Source organism: Ictidomys tridecemlineatus, chromosome 4, assembly GCF_052094955.1.
Source record: "Ictidomys tridecemlineatus isolate mIctTri1 chromosome 4, mIctTri1.hap1, whole genome shotgun sequence".
NCBI classification, from domain to species: Eukaryota; Metazoa; Chordata; class Mammalia; order Rodentia; family Sciuridae; genus Ictidomys; species Ictidomys tridecemlineatus.
The window spans coordinates 80,269,147-80,275,146 of NC_135480.1; positions in this window are offsets into that span (position 1 = coordinate 80,269,147).

Sequence of the window (6,000 nt, forward strand, 5' to 3'; positions counted from 1 at the left end):
AAATTGCCTGCTAGAAAACCTCAACCCTTTTATTTTTTCACATATGAAAAAAAAACATACTATCACTTACTAAAATACAAGCTCTAGGAGTATAGGGATTTTGTCTTTTGTTTGCTGTTTTACTCACAACATCTACCTTAGAGTTTGGCACATATATTAGGATTAATTCTTATATTAAGGTTAATTTCTGAAATGAACACAGAAAGTTGTTTCAAAGGTTTAGAAAAACTCTAAAAACTTCTGATCTTTTTCTATTATTTCTGTAGAGGGCCATAAATAAAGGATTAACTATTTCCATTAATAAATAATAAAGCATGTGTGTGAATGAGTAATAATAACTATCATATACTGAGCACAGAAGATATGTCAGGCTCTTTACATAATCTCTCTCATTTCTCATGATAAGATGAGTGCTTTTGTTAATTTCCACCTAAGTGGTGGGTTGGCTCATGTTTATGTGACTTGCTGAGGCTAATGAACTTGGTACATGGTAAAGCTTAGGTGGAGGCTTTGTTTTTCTTTTCTTTGGTACCAGGAATTAAACCCAAGGGTGTTTAACCACTGAGCTTCATTCCCCAGCCAGCCTTTTTTTTAATATATTTTATTTTGAGACAGGATCTCGATAAGTTGTTCAGGGCCTCACTAAGTTGCTGAGGCTGGCCATGAACTTGTGATTCATCTGCTTCAGCCTCCAGAGCCAATGGGATTACAGGCTGTACCACTGTGCCCAGTGGTGGACTTTCTTTGCACTGTGTTGTGGCCAGTTGTCCTTCTTGCCTATACTCTGGAGACTTTAATACCCTGGCATAGGAGGGAACTGGACAAGGGCAGGCAAAGGAACAGTAAGGAAACAGTGAAGCACCCATTGAACAATCTTTGTGGTACCACTGAGCCTAGATGTGCTCTGTGGAGATCATTTGTAAGCATGCCATATACACTAAGGGCAGTAGTGTACCTGTGGTAAGAGTCCACGGAGGCCACTTCTCAGGTTGCTCCCAAATCCATCTTCTGCCTTTTGCCTGGCATTTTTCATATGACAGAGAATTACCTGTCACAGTATTCCTTGTCAACTGCTCCTGGGTGGGGAGGCCAATAGGATGCACAGGCAAAGGAGAGCAGAAGTCAAGATATTTCTGCCTTTCTTGATCTCCCTTTGGTACCATTTTTGGCAGTTGCTGTCTTCTCTGAGCCCTGGCATTTACAAGACTGCCGTTGTGATCCCAGATCACTGGCAACTTTCACTGTGGTTCTTGCTTCAGCCAGACCATTCCAGCATTCAGGTTCTGATGACACCACCCTCTAGTATCCTCTGACAGGCGGAGATGCAGCAGTCCCTGCTGTTGATAACCGCAGGGTTGCTTCACTGCCTCCTGTTCAGCTTCTAGTTCTTGTATTAAATTCCCTCTTTTATGAGATTTAAGAGTTATTTCTTATTTTCCCTGATTGGATCAACTTGACTGACAGTTAAGTCCCTAAGTTTCAAGGGCTTAGTGCAACACAGACTTATGTTTTATGGGCTTAAAGTCCAATCAGGGCTCTGCACAATTCAGGGCCCATGACCATTCTTCCCTGTGGTTCTGCCTTTCCCTGGGGCATTGCATCCTTTTCATGGACACTTTAACAATATAGGAGAAAGTGTGAAATCATATGTGGAGGGGTTTTATGGATCCATCCTGGAAATAATGAACACTTCTGAAATTTGAAGGATGTTGGCTGATAAACGTAGTCTTGCCATGGGTTCAGGAGGAGGAAACAAATCACAGGATCAGCTAGTCAGTCTCTACTTTGTTGGGGAAGACTGTCTGGATACCTGTTCAAGTTGGTCTGTATGTGTATAGATTGCTCTCCACTCCTTACCCCTCCCATTTTCTTTTCTTATCTTGCTGTGTTCATACATAGCTCAGTTGGAAGACAAGCTGATATCTAGTACAAGGGGATGCCTACTTTTAAAAGGTCAGGATGAGGTATATATATTAACACTTTCTGAAACAACCTGTCAGACTAAAACATGCCTCATGCTGTCTGAGAAACTGGTACTTGGAAGTAGCCATAGGCAGACTGGTAATATCTAGAAGATCCTTTCATATACTTCACCCAAAAGGGTAAGCATTGCTTCCCTGTGCACTGGTATGGTGTGTGCTTTGTTACTCAAAGATGGGACCCCATCAGCCATGGACATCAGCAATATCTGGGTGCTTCTGGAAATGCAGAAAATCAAGCTCCAGCTCAGCTTTACTGAGTCAGAACCTTTCATTTAACAAGATCCAGGTGATTTGTATGCACATTAAAGTTTGGAAGCACTAAGATAATTCATAAAGTTAAGAGTTTGCTCAGCTGAAATCACAGACTTTCCAGGTGGAACTTCTGCATGTGGGACATACTGCATTGCTTCTTGGCTTAGGGAAATCTTGTTGAGCTTCCAGGGGGTGAACACATCTTGCTTTACCTCTTTTTTTTAAAAAATAATTTTTTAAATATTTATTTCTTAGTTATAGGTGGCCACAATATCTTTATTTTATTTTTATGTGTTGATGAGGATCGAACCCTGTGCCTCACACATGCTAGGTGAGCACTCTTTCTCTGAGCCACAACCTCAGCCCTTGCTTTAACTCTTAAACTAAGAAACTGGACATCTAGAACATGCTTTTGGTATATCTAACAACAGAAAGAAGGAGGAGGATGAGGGGGTAAGGAAGATGAGAAGGAGGAGAAGAAGGAAAAAGGAGAAGAGAAGGAATCAGAATTACACACATACACACACACACACACACACACACACACACGAAGGAGGCAGGCAGGCAGGCAAGCCAAATTCATCAAACTAGATTGGACTCCAGGTCTGGCATTTCCAGACTGTCAAGAGTTGGAACTTTCTGAGAGAAACCCTTCCTATGAAATCAGTGGCTTTATGCATAAGGTGATATGCATAACTACCTATCTCTTGCTGTCAGATTTGGGTTGTGAGCAATTGGCTAATTACTAGCAATCTCTGAAACACCTAAACTCTGATTTTTATTTATATATGCCTTTTCTGCTTATATACAAATTCATATTTATTCTTAAGCTCAGCTGAAATGCCAACTCTCCTGTCATTCCCGGAATCCAAAGCTCACCTCAGGTCTCAGTATACTCCAAGGTCTTAAGCTCTTTAGCTCTTCCAATGTCTGCCTTTTCTGCACCCTTTCACAATCTAGGTTGGCCCTCTTTGTAGGAAGGAAAGAGCCACCTAAATCAGATTGACCTTAATTAATGTGGTTGTCCTTTAGCTGTGTGCCTCAAGGGTGAGAAGGATCCCTGAAAACTGTAGCTCTCAACTCAGAGTATGGGGGTAGTGAAACAGGTATGTGTTCTTAGTCTTATGGACTCAAGCAAAAGGACTAGTAGATTTATGTGTTTTGAGAAAAATTCCTTGGTGTTTCTAATCTACTTACCTGTTGATAATTGCCTTAACATATCACAGGATCAGTTTCTCTCACATTTCATCTACTCTTTCATTCACACAGCAGAGAGCGTGCAGTGTGCTGTACATACAGAGATCACAAAACAGTCCTAACCCTGTAAGTACTTACAGTCCTGCTTGTTTTAGCCTCAACCATTTTTGAATTTGTCCAATTCTTGCCTATGCTGCCTCTACCCTACTCCTACACTGGGAGGATTCTGCAAACTCCTCTTCTTTTTTAAATTAATAGACTTCATCTTTAAAAAAAAAAAAAAACAACAGTTTGAGTCACAGAAAAATTGAGCAGAAAAGCACAGAGTTTCCATATATTCCCTCACTCCCCACCTGGTTTCCTCTATTTTTAACATCTTGCATTAGTATGGTACATTTGTTACAAGTCATGAATCAACACTAATATATTATTATTAATTAAAGTTCATAATTGAAATTAGGGTTCTCTGTATTTTGTATTCTGTGAGTTTTCATAAATATATAACATAGCCATCATTAGGGTAGCACACAGAATGTTTCCCTGACTAAAATTCCTCTGCTCATGCACTCTCTGGCTTTGCCCTCATGCCTCCTAGGCCCATGCAATAATAAAGGTCACACTCACTTGGGTTGAAATCAAGGTGGAACATATATTTAGGTTACCTTGCCCCACCCCAGGATCTTAGCCAATTTAGATACAACTAAATCATTACCAAACTTGGCAAGAAATCCACACTGCTTACCCTCTGGAAAGATCCAAAAGATGAGGGGAATGTGTCTGTAGGTTCAGAAAGTTACAAAGAATTCAGCCCACCAACAAAGCAAGTTAATTTGCTGCTCAGCTGCCTCGGGAAATTTCCCAAGAAATGCAGGGATTTTAGAAATGACTTTTCTTTAATCTTCATGACTCATTCTTCCTGAAGGAGCCGGGGCCCTTTAATGGAGCATTTTGGAGATATAATTTTAGTGGTGCTACAGTGTGTCTAATGAAGTGATAATTTATGGATGCGTAGGGTATATGAGGCAACAGTGAGGGCCAGTTTGGTGAGCTCCAAGGCAAAGCCAAAACATCAACCTGATTTAGAAGCTGCCCATTTCTTAGGCTCCACAAGCTGTTGTATGCTGGTGCTGGGGAATCTATGGCTGGGAAAGAACTCAACAATATATTATATTTCATTTTTGTTATCTTTAAAATCATTATTGCAAGAAGGTAGCAGGATCAACATCCATCAAAATTTATAAGATTTTTATATGAATTTGCTGACAACAGGTTCTACCCAGGACCCAGCTGGGCAATCCCTCCTTAGATGGGCACTGGTTTTGGGGAGATAATGACAAAGTCCCCTGGGTGCTTCTCCTTCATATCTGCCCTGCCATCACAGAGTTCATATACTTGTTTCACTTGTCTTCTCATCTGTCCCAGGGCTCCACTGAGCTTTAAGCTCCTTACTCACTGAGGGCTCTCTAGCTCCTACAACACTAGGCACAGGGTACAAGTTAGGTGAATGGTGAACGGATGGGGGTGACTCTTGGTTGCCACCAAGGGCGCCTCCATTTTAAAACAGAGTCTCACACCATTTGGTTACTACGTCCTATTAATTTTAATCCTAAAATATGTCTGGAATCCTCTTTATGTCTTTGTACCTAGGTTGAGTTGCTGAGTATTTCCTTTCAGAATTGTCAGATAAAATACAAGATGCCCAGTTGCATTGAATTTGAGGAAAGCAACAAGTGTTGTTGTTGTTGTTAATTTAAGTCTATCCAAATATTTTTCATGGAATATACTTAAGCTAAAATTATTTGTTGTTTTCTTGAAGTTCAGATGTAATTGCATGATTCTGCCTTCCCCGCCACCCCCACCCCCAACTCTTTCTTTCTTCCTTCCAGTACTGGGATGGAACTCAGAGCCTTGCACATACTAGGTAAGTGATATATCCCTGAGCCACATACATTCCCAGCCACAAATATTTTATTGTGGTAGAATACATAAATCATAAAATTTTCTGTTTAAACCCCTCAAGTGTATAAGTCACTGACATTAAATATGTTGTTGTGCAACCATCACCACTATCCACTTGCAGAATTTTTCAATCATCCTCCAAAGAAATTCTGTACCCATTAAAAAATAACATCTGTCTCCACCTTCCATGAATTTTCCCAGTAACAGCAGGATATATCCTCTCAAGCAGTGGTTCTCAAATTGTGGTCACTGGCTCATTATCACCAGCAGTACCTGGGAGTTTCAATTCCTAGGTTAGAATATGGATAATCTGGCCTCACCTAGATCTACTGTGTCCAAAGCTCTGGGATGGAGCTCAGCAGTCTGTTTGAACAAACTCTCCAAGTGTTCATGATGCAGCAGAAATTTGAGAACTACTGCTTCATAGCAATCCTGATGGTCTTCTTTCTTAGACATGTCAGGCATGGCAGTTCAACATAATATTAAAGTATTCATTTAGTTTTCATATAATTTTAATTGTTGGAGAGTTGCTACTTATAATTACTAACCTCTTATCCATGAGGGATAACTTCCAAGTTCCCTAGTAGATGCCTGAAGTGTACAATAGTAC